The 22,026-nt window shown below is 43.5% G+C and overlaps 1 protein-coding gene across 3 annotated transcripts in view; it reads right to left on the bottom strand.

Moving 5' to 3' along the window:
- nfyc (nuclear transcription factor Y, gamma) overlaps positions 1–15,612 on the bottom strand; it is a 42,462-nt gene extending 26,850 nt beyond the window's left edge. The window contains exons 1-2 of one of the 3 annotated variants that reach the window (XM_007894973.2): positions 15,453–15,612; positions 2,086–2,163 (exon numbers count right to left, since the gene is read on the bottom strand). The gene's annotated coding sequence lies outside the window, so the exon portion shown is untranslated. Of the gene's footprint in view, positions 1–2,085; positions 2,164–7,405; positions 7,447–14,731; positions 14,859–15,452 lie in introns of those variants that run through there. The other 2 variants (XM_042338808.1, XM_007894974.2) reach the window with 2 other exon arrangements.
- Between the last annotated feature and the right edge of the window lie 6,414 nt (positions 15,613–22,026).

Genomic DNA, 22,026 nt, shown 5'->3' with positions numbered 1-22,026 from the left:
AAAAGTGGGAGTGCAAGGATAATCTTATTTTACTTAAAAGCCATGGGAAAGGACTGTTGTAATGTGCATTTATTTATTGGGAGGTGGCAAATAGTGGGTTGAAGGGTTAATAAGACCTTCATCCCAATGGACGACTCTTTAACTCTAGTAACCCAGTTATGATCAAAGATTGCAACTTCAATTCGTAGGCATTACTGTTAAGTGAGATTGAACTACTGGACCAAATTGGTATTCAAATTATATTGATGTTGAAACAAGATTTGAACCTTATATGCCATGAGTTATTTTAAACAAAATTGCCCACTGAAATAAATAGGAGAATGTTATTGCCCAGGCATACTGAAAAGAGCAGATGCAAACACTGTTATTTAGGTCATTGTTTTCTGAAGGTTAGAAGGAGGTGAACAGTCTGATTGAATATGCAATCATACGTCAGTACAGTATTTGAATACACAGAGGCAAGTCGTGTGGCTCCCTTGCACTCACAGTACTGCAATTGAGAGGATGAACCAGATCAGATGTTGGGAAAAAAGCCTGACCATAGCTTAGCTATCGCTATAATAAGTGGTTTAAATACGCTCATGTTGAACCATCTCAAAGCACTTTACAATAATTAATAATAAAACTATGCATTTGATATAACACCCGATCATGTCATTGAGACATCTCAAAGCACTCCACGGGATCTTACTTTATACTGTAGAGATTGTATTTGTACACAAGCACAACAGCTAATTTGTACACAGCAATGTCCCACAAACAGCTATGAAGTAACCAATTTTTAATCTGGAAGATTGTTAGCCAGGACACAAAGAGAAATTCCATTTTCTTTTTGAATAGTGCCATGGGATCATTAACTTACACCTGACTAGACGTACGGGAGCAAGGTTAAAATGTCTCATCTGAAGGATAGTACCTCCAACAATGCAGCACTTTCCCAACACTATTGTAGAGTCAGCCTGTACTATAACCTTAAATCAGAAGATACCATCACTACAAAATCATATTTGAACCAGAGAGTGCCCTTCCAGAGCTGGAAAAACACACAGGTGAGAGAAGCATTTGGATTTCAGCTTTGCTCAGTTGAAAGCACCCTCATCACTTGAGTCTTGAAATGCACACTACACGTCCTGGAGCCAATGTTGAGCCTTGATGTTTTGTTCTTTAACCTTCACATCTGTGCTGACTTGCTCACTTTCCCTCACCTCCTCAACACTGTTCACCTCCATCACTAACTTTATCTTCAGATCAATGACCCTGTAATCCACACATTCATCACATCCAGGCTTGACTATGCCAACTCTTTGCTTACCAGACTACCCAACTCTTCCTTTCACGAGCTGTAGACTATCCAGAACTCTTTAGCCCATGTCCTTTCCAGTGCTATATAAACATAAATTTGTCACCTTCATCAGAAATTTAGGTTCAAAACCTATAACAGAATCTGAGCTCATAACCCAGGAGTAATTTCCTATGTCAGCAGGCCCAAGTATACCCATACATATATGGAGCATCACTAATCAAATACAATATTAAGGTCCTCTCTACTTGTTCTGATTGGCATTAAAATCTTACACTAGTTGAGAAGAGTAAATAGATTTCAGTGTCCTACCCAATAATCCACCATTACCCATATTTGGCTCAGTGGTTAGATCACAGCTAACCTCAGTGGTTAGAGCACTCACCTCGCAAGGGAGAGACCTGGGTTTAATTGTCGGTAGTGCAAAACCTTGGGCAAGTTTCCTTACTCCACAGGCCGGATATTAATTCCTCAAGAAAAAAAATAATAATAAAACTGGGCACTTCAATCCATGACTGTTTGTGGGACACTGCTGTGCACAATTGGCTGCTGCGTTTCATCCACAAATAGTCAATTCACTTTACAGTATATTCTGTGTAGTGCTTTGTGACGTCTAGAAGACATGAAAAGCGCTAAATCAAATGCAAGGATTTTTATTATTATTTTCCATAAACAAAATTTGTTATTTATATCATTGCTGTTTGTGACATGCTGTTTGATCAATATCATTTAATTTGAGGTTACAAAGAAACAATAATCCTTCAGTAATACGGAATATTACGTACCTTGTTGTAGATGAAGAGCTCGTCAGAGGGCAGGCAAGAGTTGCAATAAGCCACAATAGATCAGATGAAGCAAGACAGCTGAAAAACAAACAATGAAGGTTTGGAAACTGAGGAATAAACACACTGATCCTACCTGCAGGCTGATAAGTTACTTTTCAGTGTTAGAGCTAAAAGCAACTTAAAAGTAAAAAGCAACTTAACAAGTTGTATCTTTGTTTGGCATTATATACAGTAACTCCATAAATAGGACCATAATAGAGCCTCTGTGCTGGGACGATTGTATTTTTTTGTGTCCTTATCAGTGTCAAGTGCTGACAGGCAAATTGCTCTGCTCGAAATAATGTGTAGAACCTAAATCTTAGAAGTGCACTTTCTACTGCAGTATGATATTGCCATTTCCCATACCAGCCATCCTGTGGTCCCAAGTCCACCTATTTGGTGCAATTTGGAACAGCTTTGTTTTATGGGTTTACTCCCATTGGAAGCTGGACTGAGATGGTGTATAGACCTCTACACCCAACAGGAAGTCTTCAAGATATTCTCATCAAATATCAGACAACAATTTGAGCACTTTAATAAATTTCACTTGGGTTTCGTGGACAGAATTAAATATTTCCCAGTAAGCTCCAGATGTGGATCTGAATCACATTTAGTAAAAATCAACTAAAAACAGCAATTTACACTCTAAATGAAGTTATCATGGGTAGTGTTGTGAAGGTCCTATCCTACAGCAAGAGTCTAACTTTGAAGTATACCTTGTCTCCATTAATTATAACTGTTAACTTCTAGTATTCAAATACTGATTTCAATAGCATCATGTAGCAATCAGATCACAGCATACAATATGGACTGGTATGGTAAGAAATGTGTGGTTTGATATTGAAAATAATTATCACACTTGGGATACAGAAACCCAATCACCGCTCTTGATAAGCAGTTAACTAAACATTCACTGGAAAGGATTCACATTTTCTTCCCATCCACCCAACTTACACTCGAACTATAGGGTTGTAACTGAAGAACGAAAGAGGAAGGAGTGTATTTACATATCTGACAAGACTTCCAAACACTGTTTTTGCATACAATCCATTCAGCAAGTACCACCATTTTATAGTTACAAAATCTTGAATACTGCTGTAAATCTTACTCTACACATTAATTAGAGTGTAAACTTGCATGGCAAAACACAATGTTAAAAAGGCATACAGTCTATACAGATGGTTTAGAAAAGATGCAACACAAATTCTGGTGCTCCATCCTTCTTGAAAAGTTACGAACAACTGATAGAGGAGGATGTGCCAAAAGTGCATAACCAACGAAGGGCAAGTCACTTCAATCGATTCTCATACGATTCTCTATGGAAACCAGTCTAAGATTACAGAGCAGATTAGTTCATAAGCCCCATCGGCAAGGGAATAGAAATAAGTTTCAATAGTTTGTAAATGCCATCACATGCAGCACAAGTTAACTTCCACACATATGCGGATGACATCCAAAACTACATCTCAACCTCTACTCTCAATTCCAGGTCAATTCTGCACACTTTCCTATCAGAAATCAAGCCCTGGATGATCTTATATTTCTTGCAGCTGAATGTGGACAAGATGAAATCCACCCTCCTCGGCTCCTGCCAGCTTCTCCTCACCTCAGGCTCTAATTTCTTCAACCTCCCTGACCTCTCTCTCAAACTCACAAAATCACTGTATAACGTTGGCATTTGGTTCAATCCTCAGCTCTCCTTACTTCACACATTCAGTTCTGACAAAGACTTTCTCCATAATGCCTATCTCCAGCCGCATCTCATCTTTCTTACCTCCCTACTTGATTTTTGAAATGCATTCCTTGCAGGCTCCAAAGTTCAACCGTCATCCTTGTTAGCCCCAAATTCTGCACATTCATCATCCCAGTCCTCTCCATGCTCCATTGTCTTCCCATCTTCCAAGAGACTGACTTATCCTAGAATCTCTCCATCTCTGAGACCATTCTCGTTCCACATTCTTCTCCCATCCCTGAACTCAGCTTACATCAGATTTGCTGCCCAGTACCTCACCCGCTCTGAGCCATCACCGAGCTTTCAATAACTATGTCCCTTTCCTTCAAAACTTCCTCCACCTCACCCCCCTCCCTCTCCATTAGTCTTTAACTCACACCTAAACACTTTCCTCTACTTTCCCCTATTCCCTTGCTCCACATCTGTATCTTTGTGAAGACCTGCAAAATGTTATCCCACATGAAGGATACCATTATAAATGTAAGTTGTTGTTGAAATGTTACTTACATACAATTATTATAATAAATGCATTGCATTGTTTTATTGGGATCACAAGAGAGGTTCGGTTACTACCAGGCTACACGGTTGGAGTTTGAGAAAAATGTAATCCACTTATTCTACAATAAATAATTCTTAAATTTAATATAGCGCCTTATCACGTCTTCGGGACGTCTCAAAGCGCTTCAAAGAATATACTGTAAAGTGAACTAACTATATTTTGTGGGCAAAACTCAGCAGCCAATTGTGCATGGCAGTGTCCCACAAACAGTCGTAGATTGAGTGACTCATTTATTATTATCTTAATTTCAGTCTCTTCCTGGGGATAGGCAGTGGGCAACACTTAGACCAACCCCACTAACCACAGGTTGTATATTCTCTTTTAACTTTACAGTTCCAAAGTGCACACATGACTGTATAACACAAGCATGAACATGAGAATACAGATAAAATGAAGATATGGTGAAGCTGCCACTTTTAAACACTTAATTTGAGCAGGAAAATATTACTCATTGGAAAGAGGGAATGAAAAATATTCTTTCTGAGATGAAATTTCAGAATTCAAATCCCAATGAAGGAGCAACCTCTGAGGTCTGAGAGTGAAATGAGCAACTTCGAAAGTCCCCAGCATATCATTTAGGAATTACTACCAATGACGATTATTGCTATACTGAAAAAAACTTACAAAGAACCTTCACCATACTTCACTCCATATAAGGATATTGTCCCAACCAACTGATCAGAATCTTGTCTTGGACGTCACAACTAATGCAATTTTCTGCTAACCAAATCAATAACCAAAATAAAACTGTTCAGCAATCCCCGCTGACATTAGGAAACAACCAGTGCTCTCTTAGGCAAATAAAAACATCACAGGTAACCAACTGTTTGTCACTTGGATATCTGGAAATTCAAGGAAGGCACTGCTCAAATAACTTGCTTTGCAGAGATGGAATGTTGGCTGAAAAATCTGAAGAGCTACTCATCAGTTGTCACCATATCCCATGAAAATTATGATTTGGCAGATTCCTTTCTAGGTAAGGACTTAGTTCACATGGTCTAGGTTCCACTGTACTGCTGGGAGAATGCAGCATTTTTGGAGGTGCCATCCTTCAGATGAGATGTTAAACGGAGGTCCAGTTTACCTGTTTTTAGGTGGATACTAAATATGCCATATTACTATTAGAAAGAGAAAGGAGTTTCTCCCAATATCCAGGCCAACAATCCTCCAGATAAATTGGTGATTTCATCTCTAGGCCATTTGGGGAATTGCTGCTCACAAAATTGCTGCCTCCTTTGCCCACGAAACAGCCACTACACTTGTAATATTACCATGAGAGCTTTGAGATTTTAATATAGAGCTATAAAAATGCAAGTTCATTTCTTTCAACCAGTACATCCAGCATGGTAATTTGCCATTTTTGGAATGTCATCAGTTTATAGGTACTTTTTAAAATACATTTTGAAGCATTAAATCCAAATATAGGAAATTCTGTGTTGTAATCAGACATTTTACACCAAAACTGTCACAGGATGAGCCGTTTTGTCTTAACTATCCTCTACTTAGATGTGCATATGTGGCAGATGGCATCACACTGTGCCAAGAACAAGCGCGGTATGATCCTCCATTTCTCAGCAGATTATCAACTTGTCTCAAAATACTTTCAATTTTACAAGGAATTATTAATCCCATGATTTTTCCACAATTTTTATTCTTTCAATCGAAGTTCAAAAAAGAAATCTTGAAGATGCACAAGTCACAGAAAATATATGCATTAGAATGTCATGAAATCCTTATAAGTGTAGCAAAATGCTGTAATATCGTGCCTCTCTCCCCCCCCCCCAGTTAATCACACCCTTCACAAAACTAACTGGAGGCAATCATATCTCAAGGTCACTTTCTTCCAGTTTGAGGCCCAGCTATGTCAACTTTCACCACAACTTAGTCAAACCTTAGAAACATGAAGACTGTCACTGCAATGACATGGACTCAAACATTCTAATGGACTTTTGACAGATCGAAAAACATTTACTGTTGGCTGTTCATTCCATTTCTACATAGCTTTTGTGTTCTTCTAAAAGGCAACGACTGCTGAGTTGAACTGTACCAGCTCACATTGTAGTGACCTTCACTCACTGCTCTCAAAGAAAACAACAACACTATATTTGTCATTTTCGTACACATTGCTCAAGTAACAAAGTGGAAGCGCTGCCAACATTTCAAGCATCCAGGTTTCCTACCGGTTCTAACAGTTGTAATGCAACAAATAAGGTGAGGTTGCAGGTCTAAAAATCAAAAAGTCACTTTTTCAATAAAAAAGAGCCAACTTATTCTGAAACCAGGTGGAATAGCAAACATACAAGGACATTGACATTACTGGGCACTGTAGCAGCCAGAATTTGTAAACATTATAAATTCTTGTTTTTTAAAAAAAAATGAAAATTGACCAATTTTAAAGGATAAAAACATTTACCATCTGATCTTGGACGAAGCAAAAGGTAACTCTGTCAAGACAGCCACTTCAGTCTCGAATATATTCTGCCATCATTATCTAAGCCAATGCAAAGAACAGTTCTTTCAAAACTAGTGAACTCCTTTTTACAGACATTAAGATCATTTTTAGAAGAGGTGGGGATACAGGGGAGAGGGAAGAGAATTGAAAGTGCATTTTCCCCACCAAATAATTAGAATTTTTTATTTTAAAAAGTTGCGTTTCAAAACCCAAATAAGACGGGATCGGAGTTGAGATGTTTCTCGGTGTCAGAATGGACAAACTGCGGTTCCCTTCGATCGCGATCAGTAAAGTAGCCGCTTATCTTAAAGATTATTTGGGCTCCTTATGCACTCGATTTGTTGCATTTCTTTGCAAAAAAATCGCTGAAGGACACTGCAGAAACATCTGAACAGGGCACCACGCGAGCAGGAGCTCCCCCCACCACCCCCTCCCACATCAACTGCTGTCGATTTTACTTCTTGCCCAGTGTGTGCGATCGGCACCTCGTTTTAATCAACACCACCACCACCAACAACAAAAAAAACCCTAAACTTACCCCAATAATCGGCCCCACATTATGTCCCCCCCACCCCCACCTTCTTCTGTCTGTCTGTCTGTCTGTCTGGTAAATGGAGAGGGGGTGGGGGGAGAGGAGGAGCGGAGTGGGGGTGACGGGGAGAGAAATGAAGGCAATCCTCGGCTCCAGGAAAGTGGGTGGGGGGGGGGGGGGAAGGGGGGGCAGCAACTAAAACAGCCTCGAACGCACATTATACCAAAGAAGCCTCCAATGCAATACAAAGAGGGCACGTCGCCCACTGCAAACCGCGCAGCTCTGAAGCCAGTAAATGAATGCAATCGCCATTTTTCTTTGTCTTTCACTTGACCCCTGTCTCACTGATAAACTCTCTACAACAAACCTGCGGCTTCCCCCCCCCCCCCCACACCCGCCCTCACTGACAGCTCAACCTAACCTGACAGCCGCCCTCCAGCACCCGCCCCCCCCCCCCTTTTCCCCTGCCTCCCATTGGCCGGCCGGGTCACGCCGAGCGCTCCGATTGGAGCGGCCGCCACGTCCGTCAGGCGCACACCGCGCGGCACTTCCGGCCGCAGGTTAGGGTGTCGCGCAGCCCCGGGGTCAGAGGCAGCGAGTGACGGGCCCGGGCGGCGGCGGGGGGGCGGCGGCGGGGGGGCGGCCGACAAAATGTCCAATAAACATTTTTTTTTAATCAGGAGGGGGAGTCCTCCCCCCCCCCCCCCCCCCACTCCCCCCCAAAACAAATCAGCAACTAACAGAGCGGACCCACGGCACTGTAGCCTTTGTGGGCTTAAGGCATTGCCAATGACCCCACCGCGTAACCTTGCTTTGTCTGGCTCTGGGGGGGGGGAGAGGGCGATGCGGAGACTCCTCAAACTTTCCCCGGCGCACCCCCCCCCAACCGGCTCACACTCAACATTGCCCGGACACCTGGACACGCTGACTAATGAGACCCCACCGCCTCCTCTCCCCCCCCCCCCCCACCCCACTCCCTCTTTCAATCTCTTCACCCCCCACCCCACCCCCTTGACCCCAATATCTTTAACGCACTCCCCCCCCACCCACGCCTCCACTTTAATTTCACCTGAATTGCCATTACGTTGAATTACGGTATCTGTAGACAAACTCAGCAGAACTGCCCACGAACTGCCATGAAGACCATTACATTTGGAGGATGGTTTGTTAGGACACTGGGAAGAAACTACAGGTATTTTCAATGACCAGACAGATGGGACCTCAGTTTAACATCTCATCTGAAGGATGGCACTTTTGACAATGTGGTGGTCTCACTCCTGAAACTGTTGTCAGCAATAAGATCCACAGGGCTTGAATCTAAAACCTCAGAACCAGAGAAATTTACAACACAAGAAAGCCATTCAGTCACTTTGCTGGCTCTGTGAAAGATCAATCCATTCAGTCCCATTCATCCGCCTTTTCTTCATACCCTGCAGATTATTCATCATTATGTATCTATCTAGTTCCCTTTTAAAAGCTGATATGGATCCTGCCTCCACCACCATATCCAGAAGGACATTCTACATTGGAATTTAAAAAAGTATTCCTAGTTTTCCCCCTTTACTCTCATACCAATTATCTTAAATTGTTGCACTCTCGTCACTGACTCACCAACCAGTAGAAATAATTTCTCACTATCTACTCCAGTGATTGCCAATATTTTTTAGTAGGCCAACAAACATTCATTTTCTTGATTGGATATTTCTTGATTTATGCCACAAATCAAGAATTATTTCAATCAAGTAAACCTGGAAACTACAGTTATGGACTTGCCTAGACTTGTGTGAATGTTCAGGGGAGGGGGAGACTTCTTCACAGAACCTATATAGACATCTAGAAGACGTGAAAAGCGCTATATCAAAAGCAAGAATAATAATTATTATTAACCGTAACCGGCCTGCAGGCTGTAGTTTGGCCAGCACTGATATAAAACCCCTTAGAATGTTAAAGGTTTCCCCTCAACCTTCTGTGTTGAAATGAAAGTAAGCCTAATTCCTTAAATCTGCTCACAGGTCAACCACTCATATCTAGTATCATCCTAGTTAATCTCCTTTACACCTTCTCTGACATCCTTCCTAAAGCAGGGTGACCAAAACTGAACATAATACCTGAAGCCAGGGTTGTTGAATACGTTAGCTAAGTGGGAATCCAGCTGTGACAAAATTGCATAATTGATTAGTAAACTTTATAAAAATGAGTAATAGACACTACTGTAGGGCATGTGATCTCAATACAGAACCCCCTAAGTTACCAGACTTCAGGTATTCAGAATTCAAACCTAGCCGGACTGGGCCTGAAACCCAGGCTTTTCCCAGGCCCACAAGGACTCGCGCCACCTCAACTGTGTTAGCATATGCCAATGCCATGAGGAGCAGCCCACATGATCCCAACAGCTTCCTGCCCCACTGCCCTTTTCTGGCATTGTGTGCCTGTGTGGGTGAGTGACTACTTTGTGGTTTACAGAGGCAAACATGTACGTAAGTGACAGAAAATGCCAATAAATGCAACAGTGGTATTTTTCAGCATTGCATATGCATTTTTGCATTATCGGTAGTAATTGCACTTAACCGGAAATTCCGGCTCACCAAACCAGCTCTCGCACCCCACTCCCCCCACACACATTAACCAGGCTAGCCGAAATTTATTTGTACTCATATTTGCACAGCTTATGCATGTATACTTTAACTTTTTTTTTGCATTTGTTGGTAAAATGGTAAGATGAAAAGCAGCGTGTTGCGAGTGTTTTTTGAACTTCCTTGGTTACTGCTTATCTGCTAAAATGGTGTGCAACACAGGTGAAAACACCAGATTTCAGCACCATGGAAACACCAGCAATCAATCCCACTGATAATAAGGGGAGCTGTCATTCGTGGTGGACTTGACCAATCAGAATAGCCACTACAGGTCAGCAGAAGAAACCAAGCCCAGTCAATAACCAGCAGCTCCAACAGGACACGTCACTGGCAATGGGTAGCATCCAGCCATGTTTTGGATGGAGAGCCGGGGAGGGCGGGTCTTGCAAAAGAAAAATTAAGAGAAGGCTGCCAAGTTTTGCACTGAAATACTGGGGTGTTTGTTAAGTAGATGTTTAAGTAAATATACACGTAAACATACATGTTAAGTACATTTACCGATATTGTGGGAATCTCACTTTGAAGTTAATAATCCCTCCAAAACAAAACAATAATAAATTGGTCATTTTCAATCTACGACTGTTTGTGGGACATTGCTGTGCGCAATTGGCTGCCGCGTTCACCCACAAATATACAGTCAATTCACTTTACAGTGTGTTCTGTGAAGCGCTTTGGGACGTCCTCCCGACGTGAAATGCGCTATATCAAATGCAAGGATTATTATTATTATAGTCGTGACTGACACTTCATTCCACTGCTGGGGGTGAACTACATTGTTGGAAGTATTGTTCTTTGGTCATTCACTTCATTTTGTCTACAAAATAAAGTCATTAGACTTTTCAGTAAAAATCCTGTGAAGCACTTCGATAAATGTTCCCGATTGAAAGGCACAATTTCACTACATTTTTTTAATTACTAGTACGTATGTAGTTTCTCTTCTTATTTTTCCTCCCAAAATGTGCAACAAACTTTTCTGTGTTAAATTTTATTTGTCATCACAACCAGAGTACTACCAAATTGAGCCAGGTTGGAAACTAATGTCAGTAATATAGAAATGGTCAAACCTTCTGGGTTTTTAAGCAGGAAATATCAGAAAATGACAGCCAAGCATTAAGTAAATAGCAATGTCACTTTTTGATTATTCGATGTCAACTCTTTCTTTCATTATGAAGCAGAATTCACCAATCATTGGATTGTTCACCCACACTAACAGTGAATGTGAGCTGGGTTTAGACTGTTGCAAGACAGGTTAGTTTTACTCTATTGATAATCCGTTCTTGGTTCTTGCCTGAGGAATCATGGTTCTGCATGGCACAAGAGTAGACATCAAACATATTGATTGGAATATACAACAGTCCTAATTGTTGATACTCATCGGTACTTGGGAGTTGTGGTAGACACTAATTTTTGCTTGTTCACTGTCCTGAAGGACCACGCAGATAAGGGTGCGCGTCAGTCATCCTGGACAAAAACATCGGCATTCTCCACCTCATCTCAGCATTACCATCATCTCTCATCGAAGCTGCCATACCATTCTATACTTTCCAGCATATTCACTATATGTGAAAAGCGCTATTAACAAATGCAAGGATTGCTATTATTATTCCTGCACTAAGTGGCATGGCTGTGGCATATTCAGATCTCAAATTAGTTTGCTTTGAGATATCCTCTCGAAGTGAAAGGAGTTACACCAAATGCAAGGATTAAGATAATTAGAATAGTCTCTCTCCTTATTCCTCTGGCTCTTTCGTCTCCTTTAAGCACCTCAATTTTAACTTCTACTGTCCCTCTACTAATCGCTCCCTCAAAATCATTTTGTCTACCGTACTCCTCCCCAAACCTTCTGGCACATTACTTCCTGCCTCCTATTCAACCTTCATGTCATGCCTGCCCTATTTCTGCTACCTTTTCTGCCTCCACTCCTCCTTCAAATAGCAATTGCCTCACCCACACCTTCACCCCTTGACCTGCTCATTACCCAAGGCCTCTCCATCTTTGCCAAACCATCTCCTTCCATTTTTTCTATTTACTATTCTCCTTCCATTCTGCCCTTGGGGAAAAAAATCTCCCCCCCCCCCTCCAACTATCCTCAAGTCCTCTGTACTCCTTGCTCTCTGCCCACCTCAACCCTACTTTCTTCTGCACAATTTGTATACTTGTCATGCACAGCAGCATACCACATCAAAGTCTACGATTTTTGCTTCAGCCAAATCAGTTTTCTACTTTAGGATCATACTGGAGGCCAGTGATAAGTGTAGGTTTCTGTTCTCCACCACCTGCTCAGATGCTCTGTGCCCTGGGTCCCCAACGGTCATTCCTGTCTTCCAAGCTCTCACTTGCTCTTTCCTCACCTCCACAACATTACCAGTCTCTGCCAGTAGCTCTCTGAGCTAACTTTCCTTCTGGGATGGGCAGAGACTTCACACCTTCATCATGTCCAGGCTCAATTATTCCAACACTCTGATCACCAGCTCCTCCCTACACAAGCTGCACACCACACAGAACTCTCTTTGCATCTTCTCCAGCACCAGGCTCCACAGACCATTTTCTGAAGGACCAGTGCCCCAACCCCATCAAATTCAAGATGCTTGCCCTCACTTTCAAATGCCTTCACAGTCTCACGCCACCTGTCATTGCGCTCTCCACTCAGCAAATACTGGCTTGTTTCACATCACCTGCCCAATCCACTGAGCTATAAACCATCTCAACCAGTTCTCTGGAACTCCATACTGCCTCCCTCCAACTCTCCTCCACCATCCACCCCCAATATGCTCCCAATGTGAAAGATACTGGCGCTGGGTAGGTAAAATAATAATACTTGCATTTAACATAGTACCTTTCGTGTCAGAAGGATGTATCAAAGTTCCTTACAGGATTTACTGAAGTAACTGTATTTTGTATTCTTGTGCAATAACCCACAAACAGCCATGAAATAAATTACCAATTTCATTTGGGGGATTGTTGGCCGGGACTGGAGGGAAAACTCCTTTCTCTTTCTGACTAATGCCATGGAACCTTTAACGTTCACCTGACGAGACGTCAGTTTAACCTCTCACTTGCAGGACAGTACCTCCACTAATACAATTCACCCCCAGTATTGCATTGAAATATCAGCCTAGACAGTGTGAATTCAAACATCAGCCTAGACTGCGTGAATTCAAATATGGGGCTTGCAATCATAATCTTCTGACTCAAAGGTGAGATGCTACCACTGAGCCAGGCTGACACAGGTGTGGTATGGGAGAAAGAATAGGCTGAACAGCCAAAACAACAACAGAATTTATATAGCGCCCTTCATGCAGGGTAGCATCCCGGAGTGCTTACAAATACTGTTATGCACTGAGCTTAAAGACAGAAGGATCTAGGACCATCTCAAGTTTTAAGAAAATATAACATACAACTTGCTGTCCACCCAGTACAGTACAATATCTCAAAGTCTATCTGTGCTTGCAGCAACCATTAATGCAAAATTTGGATCATCGCTCCTTTTAGGTGGACGCTGAAGATCTGGTGGCACTATTGGATATAAGGAGGTTGTTTCTTTCATTGTCTTGGTCAAAAACTATCAGATAATTTGGGATTCACCTCATGGTCATGGCCCTCTTCTTACAAAACAATCAATGACGATTCACCGTACACTTCCAATTATATTTAAATGCGATCAAGCAACAACAACAAATTGCATTTATATAGCGCCGTACACATCAGAAGGATGTATCATACAATTTTTTTTTAAAAAGTTAGGTGCGACACAAAATAACTGATTAATTAATTCAATTATCTAATTGTTATTTGTGGACATTGGGGCTGTCATGCTTGCCTATAAAGCTTTCATTTCTGACCAATTATCATCAACATCTCACATTTTCTGTATTGACCAACTTACGACAATGCTCTCGAGGGGGAAGGGAAGGAAAGCAGGATGTTCTTGGAGCTGAATTGGCAATGCAACCCTCAGTGGGGGTTTTAGTAGTCCAGTTCATGAGCCAGGTAGCTCGGCAGTACTCCAGGGCACTGCTAATGACAGAGGAGCCAGCCTGGCTCATCGACTTGGCAGACCAGTTAATGGGGACAGGGATTCTTCCCAACTCAGCTTGTTGACCCTGCGAGCTGAAGCCCAAACGGACAAGCAGCGAGAACGCTTGCCAAAGTGTACTTTCAATGACAAAGTTATGCTGATTTTGTTGTTGCTCAACTCCAGCAGTAACCCCAATGCACACTCTGGAGTCACCAACTATCGACTCTTGCCAGCATGCACCCAACACTCTCCGGCGATACCCTTAGGGGACCCAAAAGGGACCGTCCCTCCAAGGGGCGAGTGTGCATCCCCTTCCGATACGCGGAAATTTCCACGTATAGGTGAAGTGGGACGCATGGAATTCTCAGTTTGGTTTGGTTTGGTTAGGGTGATGGACTTCAGCGTGTGTCAAGACACACACACCCACACACAAAATCCTACCAGTCACTTCGTATATATATATATATATATATTTACAATCATAAATACTTGTGCTGTGACCAGGCACAAGGGCGGACCAAACCCCCGGCTTGTGCACCCAAAGCCGACCTGGGGAGTGACAAAACAGCAGCAAATTAAACCAACGGAGCCACGGTTTGTGGCAGCAAAAGAAATGTGAGGAGTCGTAAAAGGCGCCGGGGGGGGGGGGGGGGAGGGGGGAGAAACACTAAAAAGACTAACTTGACCGTTGCAGATTGCCTCCGGCTCCTGTCTCAATGCATACATTTCCTCTTTGAACAAGCAAGCGCTGCACAAACCGCCACAAATAAACTTTTTTCTCTCCCCCTCTCTCTCTCTCTCTCTCTCCCTCCCCTTCTCTCTCCTCCTCCCCCTCTCTCGCCCCCTCGCAAAGATTTGTGTGGCCAACATTGAGCGCCTTGCCAAGCCGAAAGGCAACCTAACCTGCTGGTGAAGCACCCGCCCCGCCCCCTTCGCCCTCTCGGAGCGCGCTCATTGGGACCAATCCACTGTCAATCAGCGCGAGGCAGCGCCGCCATTGGCCCAGATCACGGTCGATCAAGTTTGACCGGCGCGTAGCGGCAATAGCCGCGGGGGGAGAGGGGGGAGAGGAAGAGCGGCGATGGCGGCGGTTTGTGATGAAGGGGAGAGGAAGGCCGGGCGATGCGATCCCATGCAGGGGATTTGCCACCGCCTCGGTCACAGAGCGGCGGAGCTGCCGGTCCCGGTGCCGCTCTGGAGCCAATGGCGAGGAAAGCCGCCACCCTCCCCTCAGACCAATCAAACCTCCGGCCCGCGTCCACCAATGAGGGGAGCGGCGAGAGCGGGGGCAAAGATGGCGCGGGAGAGAGAGACCGAGACAGAGCGCGCGCGAGAGAGAGCGAGCGGGCGGGCGAACACCACCCGGCCCGGCCCAGCCCGCGCTCCCCCGTAACCCACTCACCCGTCAGTCAACCGGCGTCGTGCTCAGCCGCGCCGTCTGTCAGCCTCCCCGGCCCTTCTCCGTCCCCGCTCTCGGCGGCAGCTGCTGCCTCTCCCGCTTCCTTTTGATCGCGGGCGGGGGATTTTAGGGGGAAACAAGATGGCGCCCGCTCCCGGCGCCGCGGAGAAGACACCCCAAATCTCGCGAGACCTCGGCGCCAACTCTCGTCTCTCCCCCCCCCCCCCCCATGACGAGGAGAGCAGCAGTGACGGTCTTAAAGGGCCAACTGCACTGTCCATCATCATCATCATCATCATCAGGGTGATAATAATAATAATAATAATCTTTGCATTTGATATAGCGCTTTTCACGTCGGGAGGACGTCCCAAACCGCTTCACAGAACACTGCAAAGTGAATTGACTATATTTGTGGGCGAACGTGGCAGCCAATTGCGCACAGCAATGTCCCACAAACAGTCGTAGATTGAAAATGACCAATTTATTATTGTTTTGGTTTTGGAGGGATTATTATTAGGCTCTGTGTGGAGTAAGGAAACTTGCCCAAGGTTTCGCCCTCTGCCTGGAATTGAACTCAGGTCTCTCACTTGCAAAGCGAGTGCTCTAACCACTGAGCTACAGGACTCCACAATATTAAATGTTGTTAAGGGGCAAAAAGCAACATTCAGATTTTAGATACCATCAAGTCACTGCATTTGATAGTAATTACCGTCCGGCTCCAAAAAAAGGCTAGTTCTTTGCCCCCCAAATTTCAGATTGCCATATATAATTTCAGACTAATCAAAACTTTCTAGATACTCCCAATAATATTCCATCTGCACTGTGATGATGGTGATCATAATAATAATAATAATAATAATCCTGGCATTTCATACAGCGCCTGATCACGCCTTCAAGACCGTCTCAAAGCGCTTCACAGGATAAACCGTAAAGTGAATCGACTGTATATTTTGTGGGCGAAACGCGGCAGCCATGTGCCCCCCCCGCAAACAGTCAGGGATTGAAGTGACTTCATTTATTATTTGTTTAAAAATTATCTTGCGGGAGTTATTTATTGTTCCCGGAAAAGCGATCCGCCAATCGACTAACAACCGGGTTCCTACTTACTGCTGGGCAAACAGAGACGTGTGGAGTCAGGAAACTTGCCCAACATTTCACTTGGCCCTGCCGGGAATTGAACCCGGGTCCTCTCGCTTGCAAGGCGGGTGCTCTAACCACTAAGCTGCAGGACTCCACAATGATGATGATAAAACAGTATTCATCAGGAGGGCTACAATCCATGTTTCACACACCGATGTTCTCCACAGCAACATTCATTTTGAGCAATCCGGCAGGTTAGAACCGAAGTCTGGACAGGCAGGCTGATCACCCTCGGGACAAAAAAAGGCAAAATAATGCAGATGCTGGAAGTCCGAGTTAAAAACAAGTCGCTGGGACCACTCAGCAAGTTAGGCAGCATCTGGGGAGAGGAAAGTGAGTTGAACAAACATTAAGCGAACGGCCAATTTTATTGGGAGTTTGTTACACAAGACATAGGGAGATACTCCCTTCTCTTTTTGAAAAGGATCTTTAATATCCACCCAAACAGTTTAATGTTGGGGTCTCAGTTTAATGTCTCATCCAAGAATGAATGGAAGTCTCAGTGTGTAGTCGATAAGACTCACTAGGATTCTGCACATCTGGATGGATGGGTTTTTGTATTAAGATGATTCCACCACACGGTGGCGCTACATTAACTGACATGGGCTTTGCAAAGACTTCCTTGAGATGAGACGACTGCGAGGGGACTTGATAAGAGTTGTTCTAAATTATGAAAGGATTCAATAAAGTGGGCCGTTTCCACGTGTTAGTGAATTCCAAACAAGGAAATACAATATATACAAATTGCAAGGATTATTATAAATCTAAGATAGTCTCCAGTGAAGCCCGTTTTTCTGAGTTTTCTTTATCCCACTGAACTATCTTATAAACTGTCTTTAAATTCCCCACTGAGACATCTCTTTCCAAGGCTTTCCTAGCTTATCTAGTCTTTTCGCATAATTCATTCCTGAAACACACTTCCCCTCTTGGAAAGTATCTGTCTGGACTGTTTTATGGGCCACTGGTGTGCGCAATTGACTGCTGCGTTTCGCCCACAAAATGCACAGTCACTATACTTTATATTCTGTGAAGCGCTATGAGACGTCTCAATGACCTGATAAGGCGCTATATCAAATGCAAGGATTATTATTATTATTATCTATGGAGCCTGTGTAGTTTTACTTTATATATTCCATACCTTGTATTTATCTGTTTTGGGAATGTCATTTGACTTTGACCAGGCATATGCTCTACTGAGTTAGAACCATAGAAATGTACAGCCGAGTGAAAAGGCCATTCAGCCCTGTGTCGACTCCCTCAAGAGTAATGTTCTCTTTGTTAGATCTTGATTGTGTCCTCTAAACCCACAGTTACCCCTCAGTTGGTATCACGTGTGACTAGCTTGCCATGTTTACTGAACTATGTTTACTGAACGGCTTATTCTCATTCTCTCCAAAGCCAAGATTAGCTGTTCTTGGGTCTCTGCCAGTCTGCAATTCCAGGGGCATTATAAGGAACAGAAGGATTCTCAATAAGGGACCCTCAGGCACCACACTCAATACTACAGGGGGAGTCCTGTAGCTCGGTGGTTAGAGCACTCGCCTTGCAAGCGAGACATCTGGGTTCAATTCCAGGCAGGGCTAAACCTTGGCCAAATTTTCTTATTCCACATGGCTCGAATTCAAATCCTCATCCTCACCTACAAGGCCATTGCTCCCTCCTACCTCTCTGACCTACTATCCCCCTATTTACCTGCCCATACCCTCCGTTCCTCTGGCTCCGGTCTGCTCCACATCCCCCGCCCCAACCGCCCTACCATCGGTGGCCGGTCCTTCAGCCTCTCAGCCCCGAGGCTCTGGAACTCTATCCCCCAGTGCCTTCGCCGCTTCCTCCCTTTCCTCCTTCAAGGAAGGTCTCAAGACCTTTCTCTTTGACCGTGCCTTCAGCTCCCCTCTCGAATCTCTACCCCCTCCTCGCTCCCTCCCTTCCCTCCCCTCACCCTGACCATTTCCCCCCCTGCTCGGGTCCTGACCCAACTGTACAGCGCCTTGGGACGTCCTCCCGACGTGAAAGGCGCTCTATAAATGGAATCTTGTTGTTGTTGCCGTTGTAATAATAATCACTCCAAAAAAGCAAAATAATAATAAAAAAATTGGTCATTTTTAGTCCACGACTGTTTGTGGAACACTACTGTGCGCAATTGGCTGCCGCGTTTCACTGACAAATATACAGTCAATTCACTTTACAGCATATTCTGTAAAGTGGTTTGAGACTTCTAGAAGACGTGATAAGTGCTATATCAAATGCAAGGATTATTATTATTATTATCCCCCTATTCAATCGACCTTCCCTAATCGCTGCCCTCTGGTAGCTCTAATAACTACTTGTTTTGCCAGTTACTAAATCATGTCCATGTCTTACTCTTGATACCCGGTGTCTTCATTGATAAATTGGTCATCTTTCATGTGGCATTTTATCAAAGGTCTTTGGAAGTCTAGGTACAACATGTTGTATAGCTTTCCACAGGCAAATTGAGGTTCAAGACAAGACCTACCTCACTGAAGCCATGCTGCCTGTTCTTTTCACCACCAGTTATTTATGTTTTGCTTCTGATTAGTGATTCAACCACCAAAAAATTGCACTTTTCATATTGGATGAATGATTCAATGTTCTTTGCAAAGACAATAGGAGACATTGAACAAAGAGGAAAAGGATGTTAGCTAATACAATTAACATTAATATGGTGCCTCCCATCAGGAGGACATCAAGATAATGGACTCCCTGTAAATGTCTGACAGTCCTTCATAGCTATCTTCCCTCGTCTCCCTAAGAACCCTGAGGTGCAGTTCATCTGTTCCAGAAAAGTTATTGATTTTAAGAACTTTTGACTTCCTAATGATGTAGTCCTGGAGCTCTCGTGATGGGTGTTGGTATATTTTAGTGTCTTCATGTTGAAACGTGCAACATGTTTACTGAACAGCTTATTCTCATTCTCCAAAGCAAGATTGAGAATAAGCCCTTACTGGCAGAGCTGATCTGTCAGCTACTGCCTCCGGCAATAACTCTGTGCAAAACGTTGAGCAAGTTTCCTTCCTCTACATGCCTCTGTTTACCTAGCAGTAAGTAGGAACCCGTTTGTGAGTTGATTGGCGGAACGCTCTTCTAGGGGTAATAAATCCTTCAAAAAAAATAATAATAAATTATTAATTTATTCAATTAATCTACGACTGTTTGTGGGACACTACTGCCGCGTTTTGCCCACAGAATATAGTCAATTCACTTTAAAGTACTGTATATTCTGTGAAGCGCTTTGAAATGTCTTGAAGACGTGATAAGGTGCTATATAATAATAATAATCCTTGCATTTGATATAGCGCTTTTCATGTCGGGAGGACGTCCCAAAGCGCTTCACAGAACACACTGTAAAGTGAATTGACTGTATATTTGTGGGCGAACGCGGCAGCCGATTGCGCAGCAATGTCCCACAAACAGTCGTAGATTGACCAATTTATTACTGTTTTTTGTTTTGGAGGGATTATTATTAGGCTCTGTGTGGAGTAAGGAAACTTGCCCAAGGTTTCGCCCTCTACCTGGAATTGAACTCAGGTCTCTCGCTTGCAAAGTGAGTGCTCTAACCACTGAGCTACAGGACTCCACAAATGCAAGGTGCAAGGATTATTATTATTATATTACAGATCATGAGATTGTGACGTAGTGGAAGCTTAGACTTCTGGTGTCATCCCCTTTGGCAGAGGGAGGGGATGGTGAGAGACCCTGACTCACATCAGATGCCAAGACTCCAGCTCTCTCTCTCTCAGGTTCCACCGATGCTTGCACTGCTGTCCCACTGCAATTATTCACGACTCAATCCACGACTGCTTGTGGAATACTGCTGTGCGCAATTGGCTGCTGCATTTCGCCCCCAAAATGTACAATTCACTTTATAGTATATTCTGTGAAGCGCTTTGAGACATCTCAAAGACATGACAATATCAAATGCAAAGATTATTATTATTATTATTATTAATATTATTATTATTATGTCAGCCTGGCTCAGTCGGTAGCACTCTGAAGGTTGTGAGTTCACGTCTCACAGCAGGACTTTATGCTCGCAGTCCAGGCTGACACTTCAATTCAGTTTGGGACGAGCACAACATTGTCAGAGGTACCATCCTTTGGTTGAGACATTCAAACTGGGATCCAGGCTGTCTGTTCAGATGCTAAAGGTCCCTTGACATTACTTGAAAAGAGAAGAAAGTTTCTCCTTTTCACTACACTTCACAGAAAACTGTTTGAAGCTCTGAAATGTTCTGACACAATAAGGCGCTATATCAAATGCAAGGATTATGTATGTATTATTATAATACCTGTCCCACTTTGTGTACAATTATTTAGATTGCTCTCTGTCAGCACAAGGAGATCACAGCATTCAATTCATATCACTGTTCTCAGCAGAGTAAATGGTAATCATCTTCTGGAGTGTAGCTTAAATTGCCCTATTACTGAAAATATAAAACAAATATTTCCAGGTAAATCAGTCATCGTTTTTCACTGTTTGATATCCACTCCTGTTAAGTGCATGTAAAGTAGAGGCTCCAGTTATAAACCAGGAAACACACACCGGAATCTAATTTGCAATATTGGCAAACAGGACTCAAAGCAGTAATTACAACTTTGGGTCGAAAGTCATTTAATTTTCAATTTTGCAAAATGGTTAGATGTGATATTGCAAAGTAGAGAGAGGGCTACCAACTGAGCCAGTTGTCACGCTAGTCAGCCCGTAATGCAGCAATGCACAGCTCGTGGGTATATCTGTGTCTCTATGCTGTGAGGCTGCAGACATGGTCAGAGTCTGGGCAAAAAATAAATGCAAGCCTCCACTGCCTGAAAACATTGCATTGCTAATCCAAATCCGAAACAAAATAAAGGTATAATTGCTATAAAGTGTATCCTCAGGCCTGACTTCATTGACCTGCACAGATGCGCACTCCACTTCATGGAGAAGGCAGACAACCTCAGGGTCTTGTTTCCCCTCCCAAATCGCACCCAAATGTGCCTCAACATCGGTACTCCGGTTTTCAACTTCTGTCCCCACTCTCTGAAGCTCCCTTTACCTTACCTCCTTCCTTCCTGCCTTTAAAGTTCACCTTAAAATCTAGCTTTTTACCCGCACTTCCCCTCCTCAACGTGGGCTTCCAGTCAGTTGTATAAAGTGTGCTGAGACACGCTAGGTGTCAGCCTATCTCAGTTGGGAGAACTCTGGCCTCAGAAGGTTGTGGGTTCAAAGCCCCACTTTGGGATTTTGAACTCTCAGTCTAGTCTGGCATCCATTGCTCAGTGATGCTACTCCGTTAGAGGTGCTGTCCTTCAGATCCCATGTCACTATTCAAAAAGAGAAGGGAGTGTCTCCTGGTGTAATGTCCAACAATCCCCCAATTAGAATTGGTCACACACATTCCAGTTGTTTGCAGAACAATACTGTGTACAAATTGGCTGC

The sequence above is a fragment of the Callorhinchus milii genome, unplaced genomic scaffold (assembly GCF_018977255.1).
Source record: "Callorhinchus milii isolate IMCB2004 unplaced genomic scaffold, IMCB_Cmil_1.0 Scaffold10, whole genome shotgun sequence".
Taxonomy (NCBI): domain Eukaryota; kingdom Metazoa; phylum Chordata; class Chondrichthyes; order Chimaeriformes; family Callorhinchidae; genus Callorhinchus; species Callorhinchus milii.
Note: the sequence above shows the minus strand (reverse complement) of the source record. Positions and strands in the feature narration are given on the sequence as shown.